Source organism: Anas acuta, chromosome 14 (genome assembly GCF_963932015.1).
Source record: "Anas acuta chromosome 14, bAnaAcu1.1, whole genome shotgun sequence".
Taxonomy (NCBI): domain Eukaryota; kingdom Metazoa; phylum Chordata; class Aves; order Anseriformes; family Anatidae; genus Anas; species Anas acuta.
In genome coordinates this window covers 16,860,050-16,884,733 of record NC_088992.1, presented here as the reverse complement: position 1 = coordinate 16,884,733, position 24,684 = coordinate 16,860,050, and the positions used below count along the sequence as shown (strand labels likewise).

Here is a 24,684-nt window from a genome sequence, read left to right as displayed (position 1 = left end):
AATTTAAAGATCTGAAGAAAATTGATAGATGAGACATTGAAGACTCTTATATCACCTGAAAATATTTTTTTTCATTTTTTTCTCTTCCTTAATCTTCCTCCTGAAAACTCAACCCAAACATCAAAAAAATATTGAAAGACTTGGATAATAATTACTAGATCGCATTTTACTATAAAGAGCTTTTGTATCCTAGCAGTATTTAAAGTACTAATCCACTAGGTACAATACCTTGGGGTAAGACACGAGTGATGTAAGAGAGAGTTAATCCATTGAGCAATAGAGGTTTTGCTCTACATCAATTTTGAAACTCTTCTTTTACCTTCATAGTCAATAAAACCTGAGCTGTATAGACACAATTCATATTAAACTATTTAAAACAATTAGCATAATTACATTTATAATTACATATGCATGCATTAGGTGATAATAGTAGGGGAGACATTTTCACAGAAATAACTTTCACTAGCACCTTAATCAAAATAAAAGAAATTAGACTTAAATATATTTGAATATGTTTTCTCCCTATGATTCCTGTATAAGTGTACAAAATAGTCATCTTTCTCCTGTCTATTTCTCACCTGCCGTATAGATTCAGTCTTAGACATTGGGAATTTTAGCAACAAATCCCATTCTCAAAAGTATGTGATTAGGAATTTAAACACATATTTCTCAGGAGGAAAAAAAGGACTAGATCACCATATGCAGTGATTATATGTAATCCAACAGGTTTAATCCAGAAAAAGATGCCATTTGTGAATACTTCAGTGATTGTACGGATACAATTTTATATGCTCTTTAGCATTTACAGACAGGCAGAGCTTAATTTTCTTATAGGGTGTAAGCTATTAAAACCACTTCAGTAGTCTGTCCTGAAACAGAAGAAATGGAAATAAAGAATACAACAAAGTGCAAAGTGGATCAGCAGCCCGAATCCATCTCTCAGAAATTTCAAGAGCACCTATCCTGCCGTTTAGCATTCATAACCACTCAACATAAATATCACCAAAACAGGAATTATTAATGCAGTGTGAATTTAAAGAGTTTTTTGTTTGTTTGTTTAAAATCAGTACAGTTATGCAGAATAAATACTTACCAAATATTATTTACTTAGTTGCTGCTCATACACAGGAAACTGGGATTGTTAGAAGGACTCTGAAAAACAGATATGGATTTGTCTCAGATGTTTAATCATTTGGCATGATTAAAATAGCATTTGCATTTATATACTAATAACTCAGTAGTTGTTAATTTTTGTTATTGTATTTTTTATTTTATGTATTTATGTTAATTTATGGTTAAAATACAAATAATATAGAGTGAGAAGAACATCTTTAGTGTACAGAAAGTCTGCATTTCTGGAAATATGTTTTGGTTTTTTTAGTGTGTTTTTATTGGTTGATACAGTATTTTTGCAAGTAGAATTGTGCAAATGAATTGATAAGAATTCATCTTAAGGCTATACTCAGCTCAGTGTTACATACGATTATGCAACAAGAACATAGCTAAAAAGGTAATTAAAAAGTAAAAACATTCTAAAAAATTCAACCATAAGTCTCAGACAGAATCAGCAAGCATTTTAGCTCAAAAATTTGTCAGTGCTTTACTTTCAGACAATGTCTTTTAGACCATGTTTTCCTAATGAAAGACCATTACAGGTACGGATGATTATTTATGCTGCATAGCAGGTCATGGTGTGAACTTTACAGGGAACATGGGTTGCTATAAAACTTTTGCAAGATGCACTTTATTGCTCTAAATGTGACAGAGAATTCATAAAGCAAAATTTCACTTTGAGTTAAACTGTGTAACAGTAGTTAAATGTCTCCCTACACTTGTAATCGCCATGAAGAATGATGTGAGCATTGGACAAGAGCAGGTAATAGTGAGAGAGGGTATCTCAAACATCAATGTGAAAACTGTGACCAAGAAAGATTAAGCAACTTGCTTAAGTTCAGAGTTGTATTCAGATTTCTTGTCCATCCTTCACTACACTATACTTGTTCATGCAACATTTCCTAAATCTTATATGCCCAGCTGAATACTTTTGCTTATTCAGTTGATCTAAAAAAAAAAAAAAAAATCTGGATGCTTTTCAGTATTGATCGGTTTGAGTGTGGCTTAATGGCAGAATCATTAGTTTTTTAATCTTGGATCTGCCAGTCCTTACTATTCTCAACTGAAATTCAGTTTCTTCGATTAAGGACTGCCATTACTAATTGTTTTTAAATGTTGCTTGGATAGTTCTACTTCAAAGTTTAGTTCTTCAGCAGTATGTTATAGTCTGTGGTCTTAGTAATTCATTAAAACTTTATTTTCTGTGGCATGGTCAAAGCCAGAAAAAGGGAAGCTGCTAGAAATCCCAGAGCAAAAGCTAGAACTTAATTTATAACTTTCAGAAAATAGTAGCTTAGTGGCCTTCTGGAACTCATATGAGTTCCATCTTTATGTCCATTCATTCCTTTGCATTAGACTGATGCATGTCTGGGGGAAACTGTAACTGAATTTACCTATCTATCTCACATCTACTCAGTGCAGTTCTGGAGGAAAGGTCAAATAAGGATAATATGTCAAAAGGGTATAATTAAGACTTAGAAAGATTAATACCTGTGGTATTTAGTGAAATTGCCTTTTAGTGGAATGCTCATCTATTACTTTGATATTTAACATTTCTGCTGTTAAAATGTTAGTGCTTGTAAAAGTACAAAGTCGGTGGCAGATGTTTGGTTTGTATACTCTTTTAAACCAGAAAAGAACCTCATAGGAGAAGCAGTCAGATTTTTATTTTTTTTCCTGGAGAGTTTATGGAGATCTTTCAGTATTTCCACTATAATTTTTATTTGGTAAAGGTATTTAAGTTATGTCAGTCAATTGGACAAGTGGTGTCAGCTTTAGAGAGTGGGGGACAGCACACCTGAATTGGCATCTGAGAAATGTGTAAAAGATGAGTGAAATGAAAATGATACATCTGTAGGATGATGTGGAAGAAATGTTACTTAATTCAACATGGAAGAAAGATTTTTTTCACATGATTCAGCACATACTTAATACATAATTGAATGCAGATGAATAGCCTCACTGGAGTCCAACTACTATACAAACACACAAAAGAAGATGACACGCTTCAAAAAAGTCGAATTGAGATGAGAAGACTAGTGTACACTGACACCCTGAAATATATAAAGTAACTAAACAGGTTTGAATATTTGTGTAAGGTAATGAAATAATATTTTTTCTTATTCATGAACAATGCAGTTTTCCTTGATATACATTCCCTTCAAGTCTAAAAAAAGTGCTCATCATACTGATGAAAACATGATTTCCCAGAATTCTTGTTCATTTTTAATCTTTCATTTCTGAAGTAAATGGAAATTTTGCTTTATTGAGAAATAGGTCCTGTAAGACATTTACATGAATCATGCTTGTTCAAATGGAGCTGATAATTAAGTGAGTCATAGGTAGTCAACTTCTAGATTCACTCAGTAGAACTTCTGCAAGACTTTGCTCCAGGTATAATAAGCATCAAGATTTGGAGTACTGGCAGTACTAAATACACTGTACTACATAACTTGTACTATCATTAAGTTTAAAAAAAAATCTTACTAGTTTAACGATAGGATCTTAAACTACATTCAAAGAGAGGAGAGAACTGATGTCACCACTACAGTGACATGTGAGACTTTGCAAGATGATACCCCCAAACTTCTGCAATTCTGGAAATGAAGTATTTATTGTGTGTCTTATATCACTAGTTTGATGATTTAATTATAGGTGCATTTTATTTACAAGATTATGAATATGTTTACTTGATATAATCAACTGTGTATGTGTCTGTGTGTCTTTGCTGGGTGTAACTGTGCTTCAGACTGAGCACAGAGTAAGATTCAGAAGATTCAGAATGCTTCTATTTTAAAAGAGCTTTCAATAGTTGTCTTCAAAAACCACAATAATTTCTTTGTGCTCAATTATCATGTAGAAAAATCTTTTTTTTTTTTTTTTTCATCTGTTGGCTAAGTTTTGTTTTCTTTCATTGGGAAGTAGCATTCAGCCTTCTAAAACTGAAACAGCTTTTAAATTCTCTTCTGATTCTGCAAGGTTTGTAAAGGTATGATAATCACATCCATACTTGATAATGTAACTGTTTGATAATCCATGATAATACATTTAGTAAAACAGGTAAGATGGACAAGTGCTAGATGAGATGCTGTAGGAATTCAGAAGATAATATCTCTAGGAATTTACAAGCATCATTTTGCTTAACTGGAAGTTTCATTCTTTAACTCTGATGGTTGGATGTTATGTGATAATAGGAAATTCTTTTTCTGGCCTTTTAAAATAGATGTGAAACCAGGAAGTGAAACAATTATTCCAACGTCTCATAAGACTGACAAAGCTAATAACTTTGTATTCATGTAAAAGACAAGGTTATCACTTAGGCTATTGTAAGAAGAATGCACTGCCCATTTGTAAGCGTACTGTAAAGATGCAGGGTCAAGAAATGTGGATTTTTCTTTCATGCTTATGTACACAGTCCTAGTGTATCTGCTAAAATGATTCGCATAAGAGTTTGGGGGATCACACCTGAGGATTTTTGCAGCTGTGTAATTGCTGTGGAAGTTACATTCTAGACTATGTTTTGTTCTTGTGTATCTACAGATAGATCTTGCTGTAATCTGCAAGTCTCCTCTTTGTGTTAGGAATTGGAATTTAGCCTAGGAACTTCACACAACATTACTGAGCATGACTACACTGAAAAACGTAGAAAATATTTAGGGTTGCCTTCAGACCTAAAGCTGCCACTATTACAAGAGTCTTGTTGAGCCCAGAATTTAATCAACAGTTCTCATCTAAAACTTCCCATTAAACAACAATAGTATGTTGTTTTGTAACAACCAGACATTGCTTTATTTAAAATTTATAGCAATTACCTGCTCATCTTGTGTGGCTTACTGGAAGAAAGTGACAGTAAGGGAATGAGTATCACAGCCTAAGAGAAGACTGAAATTAAAGAGAGGGTGAGCAGAGAAATGGGAAAGAATCTGTCTGGAGTAAGTGTGGGTGTGTTGTTAGGGTTTTTTGCAGCTGGGTTTAGCAGAGTATTGTGACTGCAGAGACTTAAGTGGAGATCACAGCACGGGGAGAAGTGGGAAAATATTGGAGGGGGTTAGCTATAGCTGGAAGGGGACAAGGCAACAATGGGGGTACATTTGATGGGATGGGTGCTGAAGATACAAGAATGTTAAAGGATTTGCAGGCTTTCTTGCTGCCATTTGTGCCAATGATGTTGGAACAGAAGGGAGACCTAAGGATGTGACTATAGCCTGGAAGGTATTCTGGACTCTGTTGCCCCCAGAGTGTAAAAAGGCCAGATATGCCATTTCCTTTCTGCAGCTGGACAGAAAAACAGTGTTGGATTTCAACCCTTCCAGTTTAGACTTGGATAACTTCAAGCTCATCTAAAACTGCCAAATGCATATAGTAAGCAATGTGATTAAGCACCTTGCTGAATTTTACTTTCATTTATCAACAGCTGGTGGGAAAATATAAATGTACAGTGTCATAAATAATTTGTGGTATTTTTTTTTTTTTTTTTTTTTTAATGAAATAGCATGGGCAAAACAATTGAAACAAAAGGCTGTTAGGTTCTTTCATTTAGCCTTTAGTCAGGCAGACTTTCCACTGAAGTGAGCAGTTCAGTAAGGATTGAGAGAGAAATGAAAAATCTTCATTTAAGAGAATTTGATCTCTCTTAAAAGTAGCTAAAATCAGGAACTTGAACTGAGTTTTTAATTGCCAGAGATTTACAGAATGATAATAAGTTCTGTAAGTACACCTGCTAGGATAATGGATTTTTTTTTTCACCCTTCCCTTTCAAGTAGCAGCAAGAAATAGAAATTCTATCCCATGCATCTTATCCACTTAGAATCATTTATGCTTTACCTGCTATCTTTGCACACACCCATGGTGTGTAAGCATGCAGCAATCGTTCTGTGAAGTACTTGAGTACTTGCTGGTTTCCTATTACCTGTATTTACTTAATTAACCAGTTGTTTCTCTTATTTATTTATTTATTTATTTATTTTTTGTGGCAACAAAGGCAAATGCATTGAAGACTTAAGAAGCATGCAGAGGATTTTTGTCATTCATGAAGGCACGATTTGCCTTTGTAAACTGCAGGTATCAAAGCAGCTTTTCTATTCTGTTTGGACACACCGCGTAGTAACAGGGGGATGAGAGGCAGCTGTGCTTCAGACCACATGAGGTAATTTGCAGACACATTTTAATTGCCTTTTAGAGAGCATGAAGGAGTTCCAAATAGTCTAATGAGTTCCAGCAAACACCTGTGAAATGCTTTTAGACCACCATGTAAAACAGAAATTAAGAAAGAAATAAAGCAAAAACCTAGCATGTATATTGTAATGGGGGTTAGAGAGAAAAAAAAAAAAAAAGGGTATTTTCTTAAATACCATGTTCCCTACAAGAGAAATGAAGAAAGCAACTATATTTTCATATCAAAAAAAAAAAAAAAAAAAAAAAAAGAAAGACAAATTGAAGCAAAAGGTACTAGGATGGTCTTTGTGGAACAGTTAACATACGGTCTTTAGGAGCAGAGCCTTTTTCGAGGTCACAGTATCAATAGGTTCAATGTATAAATGTATTTTTAATGATTATGTTGTAGCTCAGCAAAGTAATTATGGTCAGTCTTGCCTTCAAGTGTAGAGGTGTTCTTGAATGCTTTTGCTACTATGGGGCTTAAAAATAACAACAGCAGAATTTCATTGCAAAGATCCTGCAAATGATTTAGCAGTCATTATATATATTTATGCCTATGCAGTGTTCTGTATGAATGCATTTGAATTGTGGTTTGCAAAACTTTGATGATATTAAATTGGTAGTTAATGCTTAGTATTTAACGGTTTCATGGAAGCAGTACATGAAATCCACACTGAAGTTAATCCTTGAGGCAGAGCCTTGTGTAACATGAGTTTCTTACCACCTTTATGGTTAAACTCTGTCAAATACAATTTACTGTCGTTGTCATGAATGCCATGAGATTTTGAATGTGCCAAGGCAAGAAGTTTTTCAAAGTAGATTGTTCAGAGAAAATGTTCAGATACTTAGAAAAAACGTTCCAAAATCAGTAGAATTATAAACTATACCAAAGACAGACATTGCAGAAGAAAGACGTTGTGGACATTCTTGTATGTTGCGTTTCTTTGTTTGTTTTGTGTTATTTTAAATATATATTGAGAGGATTTGCAGAGAGAAATAGTTGTCAAAAATCTTTCTTTCTCCCTTAAAAATGACTTTCAGGAACTGCTTTTTCTCCTTCAAGAAATCCAGCAAGTTGATGGAAGTTACAGAAGTTGTACATTATATATACAGTAGAAGAATATGAATTTGACAAGAAAAAGTATATGTTTGACATTTTACATTTTATCACTTGAACTTGCAAGACTGATTTCTGGCATGCAATAATGTTGTCTTAGGCCTCTTTGGAAGTGCTATAGTTCTCAAATGATGAGAACTCTGAATGCTTGGCTTTATAGAAAAGGGAAGGAAAGTTTGCTGTTTGAATGACATGAATGAAATGACAGTTCATCTCTAAAATAAGACATTGTGCTGTGAGGCTGCTGTATCATTACTTCTTTAGCAATGAAAAATTCCATTAAAAATCATCTCTATTGCATGCTTTGTCGTAGCGTATATTCTTCCTCACTAGCAAGGACAAAGTTGTTTAGGATATGTGCATTGAAGGAAAGACTTTATATGTTCGTGGCATGCTGTTTCTTAGATATTAAAGTGAGGGAGAGAATGTAGAATATCCATTCCTGTTTTCTGATTAATCTCTCAGAATTAAGATTGTTCTCTTTTTCCTGAGTTTTAGACCTTAGTAGGAGATAAACTAGTCCATTTTTCATTTCTGAGAGAATACAGGCACTTGAGGAAAAAAAAAAAAACACATTTCACTATCATCTACACGTTATACAATGTTTTGGATCTGTTTTTTTTTGTTTTGTTTTGTTTTTCTTTTTCTGGAGCTATTTAAGTTTTCTCCTGTTGTGCAGGGAGTAAAGGGGTACAGCAGCAAGGTAGGATGGAAGTGACGTTATCACATTCAGCACATTACAGAATTGGCAGCACAGTTTTAAAAGCTGCCAAATAAAGTCTCACAGCAATCTGAAAGTCTCAGGATGGCATGGCAGCACGTGGTGACATGAGGGCTGAATTAAGGACATTAGATATTAACTACTGAGTAGTCACTCTCGTAAAAATTAGCTCTTAACAGCAACAAACTCTGCAATATGAGGAGTAGTCCCTTACAGAGACAGAATCTGAAGGTGAGCCTCAACATGTCAGGTAACAATACTTCCAATAAAACTTAGAATTTAGCAAGATCATATATTTCTTTCATAAATAGAATATTATATCATTTTCTGTGTATTAAAATGTCTCTAAATTTAAGGAATCCCTTTTATTATTGTGGAAACAAAAAAAGGTCTATATTGACTGTTGGAGGTAATTTGAAGTGTAGAAGTCCAGTGTGCATAAAAACACATTTAAGAACAAGAAGTCTTAAACTTACAATCAGCTCAAAAATATGCATGGAAAAAAATGTTTTGAAGTAGCATTTTGAAAGCTCTTTGGAAGCATTTTGAAAGCTTTATTGAAAGCTCACTGTTTTATACTGAGTAAATATTTTGTGAAATTTTAAAAAGAACAGTTAATATGATTTACTTCAGTTTCACGATTAAATCTTATTTTGATTTTAGTATTTAAATATATTTTTCATTTTCAAATATCATCTTTCTATTATTAAGCATCTTATTTATATTATAATACTTCCAAGTTATTTTTGCTGAGCATTTGAGTCCTTTAAGTTACTTCACACATGATCTTTTTTTAAAGGTGTTTTCAAAAATACTGTAAACAATTTAGTCATAAATCCACACTGAGAAGCATGTAAGTTGCAAATAATAAAGTTAAATAGTAATAAAGATGTGTCCTAAAACATTTCCAGTGCTTTAAGTTATGGTTTCATTGTGTGTGTTCCAGGTCCTTTAAAAATAATAAACGTAGCTAGAAACAATAAGAGCCAGGATTCATATTTTTATGTTAAATGTTGTTTTCATTCTATTTACATCCACCTCAGGTTCATTTTCCTTTCATTCTTATCTACTTATTTTTCCTGTCCTTTATTCCTCTCTTCCTTCATCTCTGGGCTTTGAAAAGATTCTAGTGTATGAAGACTGTTCTCTCTGTTCTAGGCTAAGAATTGAGGAGCTGCTGGGAAAGATTCCATCCATACATTTCTTCTGTTTACCCCCTCCATATCTAGCATGTCTGAATATCTTTCACTTTCTTTCCTCTAGGTTTGTAAAGCATGAGGGCAGACTTTGCTCCAGCCAATATCTCTTTACATCTTCAAGCATTTTCATCCTCTTGCTCTTCCATACTTTTAAAAGGGCTAGGCACTGTGCAAACTTGAAAGATTAATAAAATCATCATTTAAAATTTCATGATAACATTACTCTAATGTCAAAGACAAAAAAAAAAAAAAAAAAAAAGGTTCCCACATAAGGAAACTGTTGCTGTATGAGATTAAATTTCAGTTTTAAACATCCTATCAGTCTGAGATAACCCATAGTAGACATTTTTAGCTTAGCTTTTAAAACTGATTAAAATTTATTCATCCTACAGACTTGTGTTAGAGTTGTGCCTAACTCTGAAAATTAGTCTTTCACTTGTCTCTCAGAATCAAAACATGTTTTTGGTGAACTGGTCTGAAATTGCATGACCTCTGGCATAATTCCAGAAATGGGCTGTTTTTGTGTATATATATGATTGAAATATAGATAGATAGATAGATACACACAACTAAATTATATCAATCCTTACAGTTTACTTGTTAGGGATGAAATTGCTGATTGTAGTAAACTGAGACAAATCTGCATTCTTTGTTATGAACTTGCCTGCCCCATGTTTCCATTTGTTTATTGTGTTCTCCTACTATGGAGTAGATTAAAAAGAAGTCTTAAAGAAATGTAGCAGGGAGGAGAAAAGGAAGGATTTGCCCTGCTTTTGTTAAGGCACATTCTCTCTTTGGCTTCCCTCTGCCTGGAAAGGATTATTATTTCCAGGGTTAAAGCCTGGCACCAAAGCTGATCCCATGTCCATAGTGAAAGAAGGAGAACTGAGTAAGTGACTGCCCGGGCTGTCAGTGAAAAGCTGACAGTTTGGCAAAGGTTTCCAGACAGAGAAAGGTAGAAGCTGGAGCCATCTGCTCCTCTTCACCACAAATGAAATAAACTGGTATAACTGATAGCAATGCTTTTATGGGCTTTGCCTGCTCATACTTTCTGTCTCCCTACTTGATATTTGGAGGAATAATTAAGTAATGCTTTGCCCCTGTGATCCACTTACTGCAAGCTTGTCACAGACTCCTGGGAGGAAATCCTCACAGCTGCCAAACCCCAACTGAAACTTGTTGTCACGGACACCATAGGGAAGTTCCCGTGGATGCCAAAACCCCAGCCGAGGCACTGTCATTAACATGACTGGGAACCAGACAGGTGTATTCCTGCGCTGGGGAGTGCCTGCATTACATAACCCTCTGCTGAGCACCATGCATGAAGCCAAGTCTCAGACTTACACTAAAATGGAACCAGAGAGAGGTGTGCTTTAGAGAGAAGCTGCCATTATTCAGTCAGTCTAAATTAAGAAAAAGACAGAAATCTGAATTTGCAGCTATTCATCATCATTAGTGAAGACCTTGACCATCCATCTGACTTAACTTTATTTATTTATTTTTTTTTTAAGAAGTAACGTTTTTCCATGAAGAAAATTTCCATTTCTATCACAGATATATGTCATGTTTATAAGAGTATTTTAGGATGCAAGTCATCTCCCTTTACATTTTGGGGGGGGGGGGGGAAACAACAATGAAAGAACAAAGTAATGTTACTAAATGCTTTTAGGGAGAGCAGAGGAAATGTAGAGAAATGGTTTGAGATGTTTGCACAGTTTTATTACAGGGACCGCTTTTTACCACTGCAGGAAATGCTAAAAGCTGTAGTACAGCTAAACTGCAAAGCAGGATGAATTTTATTTTAATCAACGTAGAAAACTTGAGCTTTCTGAGTTACATGGATAACGTTGCGAAAGGTTTGTAAAAGTAAGTCACTGTGGTGTTTGAACTGGAGTCAGACCTCTGTTGCTTGCCTTGCACCCTCAGGCTTTTGGAGTGTATCAAGAATTTGCAAAGAATTAAGCCAAACCAAATACAGTGTTACATTGTCCAGAATGTGAGCCTTGTACTCATACGGTCTCTACAGAAAATAAGCTGTCCACATACAGTCCTCTACCCACCATTGATTACCTAATTACACAATCACTCCATCAGTAAATCAGCACAACATCTGTGACCCTACATGTCACTGCAGTAGCCCCCTCTGATTCCCCAGGAGCTTTGCCAAGGCGGTTCTGCTGACATAATATATTCATTATCCATTAGATCTGGCACACGCTCTGCAGTGCTCAATTACAATACAATCGAGCGGAGGGCCTGGTGTCAGCCGATGTAATGACTTTCTGATTATCTGTCTTTAAATGATGAATGAAATGAAAATGTACTATTCAAACCAAATGTAAGATTGCTAAAGATGCTAAATGAAAATTTTACGTATACGCCTTATGAAAAGAGGGATGAGGTTAGAGGGTAAGGGTTTTCCTCACATTCAAAAATAACAAGGTAGAAACCTTTTCTTAAGCCACTGTAAAACCATCTGGTGTGATCATGCTGCCTTCAAAGTTATGATCTTGTGCCCATGCATTTTCTGACCACCTCAGCTGTTTCTGGTCTCCCAGTAACTTACTGGAAGGATTTAAATGTTGATGATTTTTTAGTTAATTTCATCATTTCATCTCTTCCTTTTTTTGTTAGTTGCTTGAGTTAACTTCGTGTGTAATATCATTTCTTTAGACTAAAAGTGATCGCGATAGCTGTAGTAATGAAAGAGTAACTTACAATTTTGTTTATTTTTCAATTTTACATTTTGGGGGAAAAATGCATTACAGGATTTCATTTTAAAATACATTGTTATATGGATCTCCCTACTGTATTGCTTATTGTTAAAGAGGTGTTTGGGAGCAACAGACTTGGCCTCCATATTTTCTTTTCAGAGAAGCTCTTAATGCAAGTCAGTGTGGTGCAAATTTTTTATTTATTTTTTTTTTTTTTTGAAAGGTTGTTCATGTTATGCAATAGTAATCTCTAAAAGCTTAGATAATGAATGATGTAGGCCTCTGGCAGATGTAGTTTCTTACATGAATTCTTACAATCACAACTTTAAACAGCAAGTAACTAAGTCTCAAAGAGTAGGCTGTTGTCTCATGGACTAAACACAACATATCAGTATAGGAAATAATATTTTAACTGCATTTTATCCTTCCAAGTAGACTAATACTGTATGAGAAATTTTGGTATATGCCAGGATTATAAATAGGTGGGAGATTCATAAGCATTCTGCTGTTCAAATAATTATGAAGCAGATGTTTGATGGTACAGTCATTTCTGTCTCTGTTTACATCTTCAGTTATTTTAGTTATAATTGAAAATCTCATAAATCTGCATGTTGGAGCACTCTTTGAATATTACTTAAATTGTAGCTTTCCATTTTACACCTTTACGTTAAATGTTTCATGTTTTTGAGTAGTGTGCAGCTTCTCTGGAAAAAGTAGCTTTATCTTTTCAACCACACTGTGCCCAGATGCTGGGCTATTTTTTCTTTTTAATTTTATTTTTTACCAGAGCACCATTGTAGATTTTACTTAAGACTTTTATGCTGTGTCTGGATATGTTTATCAGCATCCTGACACCTACATTCTAGTTTACATTTTAGTAGTACATACTACCTTCAATACAAAATTAATTTGACCTGACTCACTCTGCAGATGCAAACGAGTTTTGTTGCTTACAAACCTTGTGTGTGTATTCTAAGGATATGTTATTATGAATAATAATAATAATATGGCTTCAGTTGCAATACTCAAATCTGCGCTGAATGAAAATGAGGGACGGCATTGACTTACCTCTGGAATTTGTAAAGATGGCCAGGTCAGTTATAAAACTTGATGTTGCACAGCAGCTGAAATATATTTGTTTTTTAAAATATTCTCCCATTATGGGAATTCGAGGGAAAGAGTCAAAAGAAATACGGATATATTACTGGTGCTTCATTATTTATGTCAAATTTAACTTCACATGAAAATGAAGCTGAGCTGAAAGTGTCATCTCCAAATGAAAAACTGCCCGAAGATTTTGTTGCACTCAGATGTGTATTCAGGGTTGAGTCAGCCCTTTTTAGCAGCAGGAGCACTGAAAATATTTGTAGCACTTTAAGAACTTTGGAATCTTGTTTTCCACAGGCCTGTGATCTCATTTTGAGTGGATATTTGACAATAATAAGTTTTTCAATGAAAACCAGAGAAATATGCCAATGTAACATGAGACTGAGAGATGCAATGTCAACAGAGTGAGGGGCATTCTGCCCTTAGAAATATATATTTCATCTAAACCGAGGGGCAGAGTTTCTCCAGACTTTTATGGGTCGATGTTTAGTATTTTCATCTGGCTATAGAAACCAAAATATATGAAAAATTGAAATGCCTGACAAGTAGTTCCAGTTTTCTTCTTTAATTTTCTTTATTCTTTCCTCACTGGCTATAATCCTCAGCAGCTCTGAAGATTTGTGGTATCAGGTAACAAAGCTGGCATAATGCAGCAGAGTGCAACCCCTAGGCTGCTCCTTAAAATGAGGAGAGAGATGACCTCTGGAAGAATAATGCAGTTTAGTGCTGCTCCACTGGATTTATTCCTGTTTGTGCTTGTTAGCGTTAGAAGGCAGAAAGCCAGACAGTGAGGAAAAAAAAAAAAAAAAGTGGGAGGAAAGTCAAATAAAGGTAAATGCTTAGAAAGAGAGTAGCAATTTTTTGACTTTCACATTAGATTAGAAAATTTGAAGGGTTACAAATTACTTGGCATAAACATATATGTTGAAATAATTATAAATTGATACTGGAGTCTAAATCTAGTATCTTTCTCTTTGTTCTGAAAACCAGGTGCTGATCTGTGAAATAATTCCAGAGAATCTCATGAGTGACACATACTTAGTATTTGATACTAAGGAGGCTGAGGGGGGACCTCATCGTGGTCTACAACTTCCTCGCGAGGGGGAGTGGGGAGGCAGGTGACCTATTCTCTGTAATCACCAGTGATAGGACCCATGGGAGCGGTGTTAAGCTGAGGCAGGGGAAGTTTATGCTGGACATCAGGAAGAGGTTCTTCACCGAAAGGGTGGTTGCACACTGGAACAGGCTCCCCAGGGACGTAGTCACTGCACCAAGCCTGTCTGAATTTAAGAAGCGATTGGACTGTGCACTTAGGCACATGGTCTAAAGTTTTGGGCAGACCTGTGCGGTGTCAGGAGTTGGACTTGATGATCCTTACAGGTCCCTTCCAACTCAGGATGTTCTATGATTCTGTGATAGCATTGTAATGTCGGAGAATTAGAGAGAATACAAGTGAGATGGTTGCCATTCCAAACAGTTTATTTTCTCACTGTTTCTTTCTTTCATTGTTTCCTTTTCACACCAGAGCTTTTCCTCACCAGGACAAGGTGCTCTCTCTGGATGCTGCCCTTTGTGCCAAGGTATAGCCAGTGATACACTTGATAGATATATTCTGTGGAGTGCAATTATGAAATTGAGTGCACGTGCCAATTTCACTGCAGACTCCAAGGGGTTTGGCAGCTGCCTGGGGAATTACTGAAGCACAGCCTGAAGCAGTACTTTTCTGTGCTACAGGTCCTGACACTTATATCCACAAAAGAGCTCAAGATGTCGCCTTTGTTTTAAAGGAAGGCATCTAATGCCTGGATTTATCCTAGCCTGGGATACAACTCCCGTTGGGTTTTGAATTACCTCAAGTGATTTACAACTCACGCTGAAAGGCTCCATTATATTTCCAGGCTTTTTTAGTAACATAGGCTGAATGATTTAAGACAACAAAGGTTATTGTGTTGTCTGGATTACACAGGGAGCTTCCTGCTTGTGTCCCCACTCATGTAATTTTCTCAACCTTTTTAATGTTGGGCATCTAAACTTAATTTTCTGGGGAAAAACAAACGCATACATCAGTGTGGCAACCAAGTAAAAATTAGGCCAATCTTTTAGTGGTCAATTATTATTTTGTTTACCCACTGACTGCACATGTAGGAAAGTACTATATATGTATTTCTTTAATCACCTTATGACCAACTTCTGACATATTCTGACATGCGGTGCTGTGCAGACAGCAAGGCTGAGAAGCAGTGTTAGAAGAAACACCAGGGCAATCTGGAAAGCTTAAGATGTCTGCTTTGCATGTTATTAACTACAGCTGCTCCGAGACCCTTGGGTCTAAAAGGTATTTCCTGTCTCCCATGGTAGTTGAGACACATACTTTCCTAGTTCGATGATAGCAGCTAACAACTCATAGCCCTATTCATCTGCTTGTTTGTGTCATAAAAATATTTATGCAAGTAAAAGCTACAACTCTAAGGCCTTTCCCTGATCTCTGAGGGAAGAATGATGTGCACATTACTGATGGATCTATGTGAGTGGGCAGATTTTAGAGATCAGTAAAAATACATAGGTGCTTACTAAAGGAATTGTAAGTTTATACTGAAATATATTCCTATCATCTTGGGAGAAAACAGGCTTTTAATTATAAACCTTCTATTGCTACAAATTGCAAGTACAGTTTCAAGTCTCTTAAAAAACTACCATTTTAATCTCAAACCTCTTACAATATTGGCCAGTAATTTGAATACTCCACTACTGGAAAGACAAATTTTTAGCAAGCTGTGTGTTTTGCTTTATTTATGTCATTTTTAATAGCTGTTCTCAGCAATAGGAACATTTCAAATCCAGGTGTATAACACTGCTGTTCTGAGTCTAACTTTTCCTCTCATTTTCATGTTTGATCACTGGTTTGCCACAGATAAATGACAAAGAAAAGTGGTCCAAATGAAGTTTGCTGCTTTCACTTATAGTCTTATAGCAACAATGTCTTATAATTGATAAATACGTAAAGCACAACATGTCTCAAAATAAAGTTGGCTTACAAAATAAAGTTGGCTGTCTGTTCTGCGTACCAGAGATTCCAGCCTTTTTCACTTGGTTGTCAGGTTTTGAATGACAATGATTTTCCTACAGTTTTCCCCTGCTTCAAAATATCATGAGAAGGATATTATGCATTCCCAACCTGCCAGCTTTGGCTGCATTACAGAGTGTTCAATTATGCTCTAATCGAATAGCTGCCCAATGCAGGCCACATAATGACTTCCTGATTATCTGACTTTAAATGATAAATGAAATGAATATGTAACATTCTGTTCAAATACAGGATAGTCACCAAGCCAAATGAAAACTGATTTTTGCCCTTTTGTCTGAAAAAAAAAAAAAAAGGCATATATTTTATTGTAATTCCATTCACCACTTGTTCTGTTGCTTGTTTTGCCTTGAGTAAGTTAAACATGGAACGAGTTGTTTAGGTCAACATTAGCCTTCACTTTTGTTTTCAAGCAGATGCTGAAGGTGTTAAACAGACTTCAGATTGTTCTCCTTCCTCTCTTTACATTTACTTGTTATAAAAAACAAGGTCAGATTTATATTATCAGTTTCTATTGGGATTATTTCAGTGCATGCTGGCACTGCAACAAGTCTGTTTTGAGTAATGTATTATACAGACAGCATTAAGGTTTGAATAAATTATTTAGTGGTGATAGTGCTAGCTGTTTTTCATTTCCAGTCTGTGGTATTAGTACTAAGCAACAGATATGGCATCTGAAATCAAATAAACCTCTACCACCTCATTTGGGTAGCATACATTTATTATGCCCAAGTCAGAGCAGTATCTCAGAATGATCTTTCAAATGCTTTTTGGGGAGATTCTTCAGCCTCTTTGCCCAGCAGCCTGTGATGGGTATTTTTCTGAAGCACCAGAGTGATTTGTGAAAAGTTGCCTTGATCTAAAGACTTTAATAAAGCAGTTCCTGATTTTGTAACACATCAGGCTGATACTTGTGGCTTCTAAGCTACTAGGAATATCATGTGACGTAGTAATTATTAAAGGAATACTTCTAGTGAAGTTCAGCTCACTTTGAGCTTTCTTAATTGGATAAAGCACTGATGGGGCAGGACCAGCTGCTTGATGAAAGACGTACTTTGATTCTGTTCTGAGCCATCCATCTTTCCTCACAGATTGGCCTTCATTCCGTTTCTGTTCAGTTATAAACTGGTATGGTAAGCTGATGATGCAAGTAATAATTAAATTAGTAGATGAGATTGTGTGACATAGACATATTTACTGTTTATGGCTGGAAATAGGAATTCAGGGCTCACTTAACTATTTATTGAAAATGCTATGGTGACTGAAACATATGAAAGAAACATTTCCTCTCCATAGGACAGTATTTTGGGAATGATCTCCTCCCTCCTCTCAGGAATAAATGTCTTTCATGAAAGAAGTTGGTACGAGTCATGTAATGGGCAGATGGACAATGATCCAGTTATGAACAAAACATGTTGAGATGCATCATGTCCCTGCATATCAGAGAAGGTGAAAGGGGAAGCCACACATACCACCACCCCACTCCACCCCAATTGCTTCAATTCCAGGTGCCACATTTACCTGATAAGGAAGTCATTTGTGCAAAACAGCAGATCTGCTTTTGCAATCTCTCCTATATGCTAACATTTTCAGCTCAAGAGTTGTCATCCCAAGTTCATATTTCAATGGGTAAGAAGCTGGTTAGAAGCTGGTCAGCACGCAAAGTAGCCCTAAGGAGATATTTCAGAAGTACAGTCTGTGTGGATGCAGGGAACAACTGCACCACATCCACAACGTACCACTAAGAAATTACAGCCCTTCTCAGCTTACATTTAAGTAGCCAGAAGTTTCTTCCTGTGTTGTACAACCCTGTAAGAGAATGCTTAAAGTTAATGCAGTTTTAGACTCATCTGTATTTCAGTAATTTGCTCCCTATTCCACTTCTAGTGGCTGGGAATATGTCTAACAAAATTACTTGAAGAAAACTGTTTGTATTAAATTACTTGGAGAAAACTATCTAAGATTTGAAAACAAGGTATTTTTGTGGTGAAGTGACTAGATTGGGATTCAGGAGACCAAAACTTCAGTCGTAATCTTTTTCACCTGTGTCATAAATTGAGTGACTTAAAAAGGAACTAAAGTGTTGCATTTGTTTTTTGTTTGCTTGCTTATTTAAAGGTATTAAATAACATTGATTTGGAAGTGAAATAAAAATACAGGATTCTGAAAAGGTATAGGGTTTATAATTAAACTTCTTGGGACTATGCTATAACAATCTTTCTAACTACTATCTCACAATTGGGATATACAACAGAAGTAACTCTATGGGTACCTGGACTCTTACACAGTTGAAGTACTTTCAGTTGTCTTAAGTTCTGTTGATTTCATACTGCTGTGCTTGTGATTCTTTAAATTAGCTGAAGCTGAGCTGGCTGCAGCTAATGGATAGTTGCTGTGAGCATGCTTATGTCCTTAGTAGGTCTGAAACAAGATGAGTTGTGGAGGATGTTTCTATTTTCTGAGTAGGTAAGGTAGTATTTTTATATATAGAACAAACAAATTTAATTAATTAAAACTGTCTCCTTTCTTCATTTTTCTTATTCTCATTTCACTACTTTTTTTTTTCCTGTTCTAGTTGTTATTATGCCAAACTGAGATAGTTACTATGTGTATCTATACTGCTGTTAATGCTGTAATGATTATTCTTATAGTTACAATGTAGGATGGCTAGTTCTCTCTTCCTAGCTCCCTGCACTTCATTTAACTACCTGAGTATTTCTCCTGTGGTTTGGTGTTCTTTTTGTTTGTTTGTTTTGTTAATGGTTTCAGATAAAATGTATTTTTTGTATCTGCTGTATTAATTTTAGTTATACTTGAGCTGCCTAGTTAAAAGTTATGTCTGTGTGTCATAGAAATGCAGATACATTTTCTGTTTTTTTTTTTGTTTGTTTGTTTTGTTTTGTTTTGTTTTTGGGGGGGTCTTAATAAAGAAGAAAGAAAAACTTCAAGGCTTAAAAGGTATCTTATAAAAACTTACTTCTTAATTCATTTATTCTAAACACTTCTCTGAAAGCATTCTCAAAATAAAAATAGCTATAAATATACCTAAGAAATATGTTTATTAAACAGATAAGGGGAAGAAGAAACCTGTCTAATTATGCATCTTATTTTGAAAGTTGCTGTGGGAAGAATGTGCCAAAATAATTTACATTGTTTTATGATAAATACCTCTTGTTTTCCTTTCTTCTGCTTTCTTTGTGCTGTCCATAAAGGGGTGGGGGAGAAGATGGGCTGAGGGGCACTCTTAGGCAGGTCTGAGCCCTGAGGAGGGCTTCTTAGTAAACCTGGTCATTGTGTATTAATGGTGTACAATGCTACAGGAGGAATATAGAAAAGTAGGAGCGTGAAAGGGTATAGAGCTTTCCCAGAATTCAGACAGAAAAATAGGTATTTTGCCTATTTTCTTGGTAGTGACGGTATGATGAAGAGCAGCCAGGTAATCTGGTCATAAGATTTTGCCATGTCTGTAATCCAGATGACAAAATATAAAAACAATGTTTTTAACCAGGTCGCTGTTTATACCTGTGTGGCTGGATATCACCTAAAAAAGACAAGCCCAGCTGAATTAAATCTTCTCCATCTGAATGTGTGCAACATGAATTGTATTATGAAGGCCTGACTTGTTTTGAAGCTAAAGAAAGTAGAGGAAAATAGGGTGAGATCTCATACTTAATAGCTTTGCTGGAATAGCCCAAATGAAAGCCTTTAGCCCTGATACTTAGAATCAGAATTCCCTGGAGAAGGAAGAGGAAGGGGAGGGAAAAAAAAAATAAAAAAAGGAAAAAAAGAAAGCTGTAGCAAAAAAAAAAAAAAAAAGTTAGCAAACACCTATAACAGTCTCTCTCCCCAGCATTGTTATACTCTTGCAGTGTGAAAACTGGTAGATAGTCCAGGAGGCTGTTACTCTGATTAGTTCTCTTTTATTGGCCTTTGAAAGGCAAAGTGAAGATGGCATACAAACTACTCATCTAGTCCTGTATGAACACAAAAACATAGAGGCTTTTCTTCCATACCTGTACTTAAATTGCTGTGCACGATTGGTTTGTGCTCTAATGATGATAATCAGCTGGGCAATTTGAAATACAATTTTCAATTTTGAAACTTGATTGAATGAGAAGTGTAGTTGGTGCAAGCCAAACAGAATGGAAATATGTGGAAAGGGTAAGATGACTTGTTGCTAACTCCCTACAAAAAGGGTATGTTGCTCCTTCATCACGAAGAGCAAGTGATCGGAGAGGATGATTATATTATGAATTATATTTGCCCTTTTATTGATTTCCTCTGAGTTCAGATGGGTTAGATGAAATATATAACTTACTGTCATGTCTACGTGTAGGATACATAAACTGTCAGCATGAAGCATAATAAAGTACTGTGTAGCATAATTATGATAGAGCTGTGTTGGCAACTTTTGCCTCACTGATTCTATCGGAACCATTTCCTCTCAGAGTCAATGAGTGCCTGGAAAATCAAGGTGTGTAACCAGGAGCTCTGTGCACTCCTTGAGGCTGGGAATCAGTGTGCAGTAGTTGTTCCAGCATCTTGCAGTTGTTTTTTTTTTTGTGCTGTTTTTTTTTTTTTTTTTTCCACTAGTGGTTCATATGTAGCAACAAGAAATTAACGGTAGCATTTGTGAGGTAATTATACCAAGTTTATGTATTTTGAGGGATTTAAATTGTTAGAGTAAGGTTTGGATACTCAGCAGGAATCATGCATTTGTAAGTGGGAGACAATACAGAATATGAAATGGTTGCCTTGAGTCTTTCAGAAATTTACTTTTGAGAAGTGGGGAGAAAAGGGGGAACCCTTGGGTTGCCCTGAGTCTTGATGCATCTGGTAGTTCTAAGTTGCTTGATATTTTTTTAATATTTTTTTTTAAAGCATTGCCCTTAGAAATGTAATTTATTATTATTTAACTTCGCATCTGAACTCAGGTTTCTGGGGAGCAATACTGATATTGCTATGGCAGTGACCAGTACCAGTATTAAGTGAAGTAGTTATCCATGTATGTGTAATAGAGTATGTGAAACTGTGAATCTAAATTCTGAAGTAGCCAAAAGTAGATTGACTTTATTATAAGCACATCACAGAGCAGTTTAGGGTTGGCTCAAGAATTTGTTTGCTTATTTATTTTAACCTCTTTCCTTTTTTTTTTTTTTTTTTTTAAAAAAAAAAAAAAGCATTCCAGAGAATAAACTCTATCAAATGAAAAATATTTGTTTGTTGACTAAAATACTTTCAAAGCTTTTGTCCACACATCAAACAGATCTACACTGCTTCCTTCTATCAAAATAGCAACAACTGCCTGAAAATGGTGCACGTAGCATGAAAGACAAAAGGTACAAGCCACTGAGAGTTCTTTTGGAGGTAACAATGAAAGCTCTCGGAGTAGATATTAGAAATAAGCAAAACTTGACAAGAGAAGGAGGAGGAGATGAAACCATATGATTCATGAAAACTGAATCTGTAGATTGGAAATCTATTGCAACATTTTTCAGAATTCAAGGTTTTTTTGTTTTATTGTTTCACAGCGGAATTGATCAATATATATTTTTCAGTAGTTAAGTCACAAGACAAAATGTGAAGAAGCATTGGGTCTATTTGGTAGTCAAGTTGGACTGATATGAACACTGATAGTCCACAACTAAAATGTTGTTAATACTGTTGTCTTAGTTTTCAGTGAGGATGATGTCAGCAGTGAGAGTCAGGATGGCTGATGGGAACGGGCCTGTTGACTTTACTTCAAATGTAGATAACTTTTTGAGGAGCTTAGTAAAGTGGAGGAGAAAGGAAATGTAAAGTAGTTGGTTGAAGAATTCATTAAGAAACAGCAGGAAATATTTAAAGTTGCTGCAGTTCTGTTAGTGAGGTTATGGAGGTACATGAAATTTAGGAAGAAGCTTTTAATGTGTGATGAGAGGTTGGTGCATTTAATTCTAGATGTAATTATCTAGCTCGAGAGTAAATACTGTTACAAACATAAAGCATACAAGCTTTTCTTGCACAGGGAGTTAAGTTAGGCAGCTCTTATTAGTTCAGGTGCAGCACTGCAGGGACTATGGCCTTCAGGGTGCCAGCAGTAGCTGCAGCGCCATGTTACTCGCTTTGGGCAGTGGCACTGCTTGCCTGTGCTCCTTCTGAGTTTGACGTTGTAGGGCTTCTCCTCGTGCTTTGTTCCTCACTGCAGTTTGGCGTTTTGACCCTTTCTTATAGGAATTTCCAGAGGTAACAGCACTGTCAGTGCAGGGCTCAGCTGTGCCCTGCGGTGGGCCCGGTGTGGTACCAGCTGAGGGCGGCAGGGGCAGTCCTGGCCTTCCCTCACAGAGGCTGCTGTGGCCCCACTGCACACGCACAGATGTGGACACCTGAAACAACCTTTTCAAGATACCTGGTGAGATGTCTTCTGAGATGAGGCTAAAGAGGTAAAATCTTGAAATGAGAAGTGCAAACTGAGGTAGTATTTAGCTGGAGGAAAGAAAATGGACACAATACTGGAAGCAGTGTTACCGCGTTTTAAGAGTGTTTCATCTTGTATTTCAATAACTAGTGCAAAATGCAATGGGGTAGGTGAAATTTGGTGTAAAAAAATAAGGTGGTGTCATTACAGTGTACGTGAGGGCTGGATGACTGAGGATGAGGCAGGGTATGTAGTCAAGGAAAGCTGAGGATTTCTGCTGGGAGTTTGAAGCTGAGCACACAAGCTGAGGCCTGGGTGTACAACCTGGTCAGAGGGGGACTGCAGGTCACAATTGCCACTTGACCAAAAAGTGTAACAGGTAAAATACTTGCTAGAGACAGGGGATTGTTAACATGTCTTTTTATTTTTAATTCAGTGCTTTAAATCCTTTTTTTTCATGTTAAATTGGGGAGGAGGGTTAGAATGGGTCAGATAGTGTACAATGACAATTAGGATAGTGGGTAACCTGTCATGCAGATCAGACTGAAAGACCTTGAATCATTGGACTTGCGTGAGAAAAAGGATCTGAATCTCTAACTACATGCTACAAAAGCATTAAAGATAAATATTGGGAAAAGAGAATGGTAAAAGAACCAAAGCATACGAACTGGCCATGATTCAGCTGGGTTCTGTCCAAACTCTTTGAGCAGCCAAAGTTGCCCATAATAGTTTAATGGGGCCACCAGAAATAAGTGATTTTAAGGGAGACTGGTGTTGGATTGCCAATAATTTCATGATGGAGTTAACTTTAATAGTGAAGGATTGTCCTGCTCATCCAGGATTTCCTTTCTAGATGTGTAACTTCCTTCAAATCTTGTGGTGTCTTTTCCTTCACAAGAGGATACATTGAAGTTAGGGCATTCCAACACTTCACAAAACAAAAGTGTGGTCTCATGGTGTTAAATGTAGTGGGAGTTGAGTGGGTGACATCTTTGAGAGCAATAGATGATTGTTACTGCCGTGTGAAAAGCAAAGGATTTAAGAAAGAAGAGCAAGCTTAAATAGTTGCTTTTTTTTTTTTTTTTCCCTTCAACCCTACCAATGTTGACACTTAATATAAGATAGGAGTAGAGCTGTGAGCAATAAGTAATGGTTTTAAGCAAGAGCAAAGTATATTGAATTGTGAAGTAAATCTGAATATGGATTGTCTGATAATGTGTTAATGGTGCTGTAACTACTGATAATGACTGACTGCTACTGGACATTACTTTCAAAGAGGATGGAATGGCTTAATGAATTTTCAGAATTTTCTGCAGAAATCACAAGTGTTCTTTTCTGACAGTAGCTAGTGCCAGTCAGAATCATGCTTAACCTGTAATAAAGCACAGATATATGTGCCTTACCATGTTTGTACTGTAGTATATCATTCTTTTCTGTGCTGAGGTCATATTATGTTTTATGTAGAGAGCATTTTTTCTCAATAAATCTTTTTTCCTTTTTTTTTTCTGATGGTCATGTAAAAATATATATTCAGAAATATGTCAGAAAAATGTACAGGCAAAGAAGTAGTTGGATGTGTTGGATGACATTCTTCTAATGTTCTGTCCTTTGGATTGTTCATGAGAAATGTTCTACTTCAAACAGAAAGACAAGAGATGACTCACTGTCTGGGATATAAAAATACCTGAATAAGGTGGAGTTGATGTACAGATGTATTTATGAAAATTGTCTTTTCCAGACATTTACACTTATGTATCCTAGATGAATTAGAAGTATGAGTGGACAACACAAAGCTGTCCAGACCCTTTCATTTAAACTTTCATTTTTGATTACTGGGAGAAAAGGTAAATTAAGGGACCAAGTGCAGCAGGGACATACATATTAAAGATTTTCTGGGCAACCCAGAGTAAATCTGCCAAAGCTAGATATTTCTTTTCTCTCTAAGACATTTCTTCAGAAAATGTGATGCTATCTCCCAGTCCTTTGTAATATATATGGAGAAAAAGCTGGAGCATCCAAACGTGTATAAAAGCATACTGAAAATCGCTGTGCTTTCAGAATTTCACATTAGGAAGAA

The 24,684-nt window shown here is 36.0% G+C and overlaps 1 protein-coding gene and 1 long non-coding RNA gene across 10 annotated transcripts in view; one reads left to right on the top strand and one right to left on the bottom strand.

Moving 5' to 3' along the window:
• The window catches only part of TENM2 (teneurin transmembrane protein 2), a 1,136,432-nt gene that overhangs the window by 304,634 nt on the left and 807,114 nt on the right, over positions 1 to 24,684 (top strand). The gene's annotated exons all lie outside the window — the stretch shown is intronic.
• LOC137864053 (uncharacterized) lies at positions 16,221 to 18,579 on the bottom strand. Its single transcript, XR_011101290.1, has 4 exons — positions 18,483 to 18,579; positions 17,981 to 18,019; positions 17,732 to 17,880; positions 16,221 to 17,348 (listed from the first exon to the last, which is right to left on the bottom strand). It is a non-coding gene; the product is annotated as an uncharacterized lncRNA (long non-coding RNA).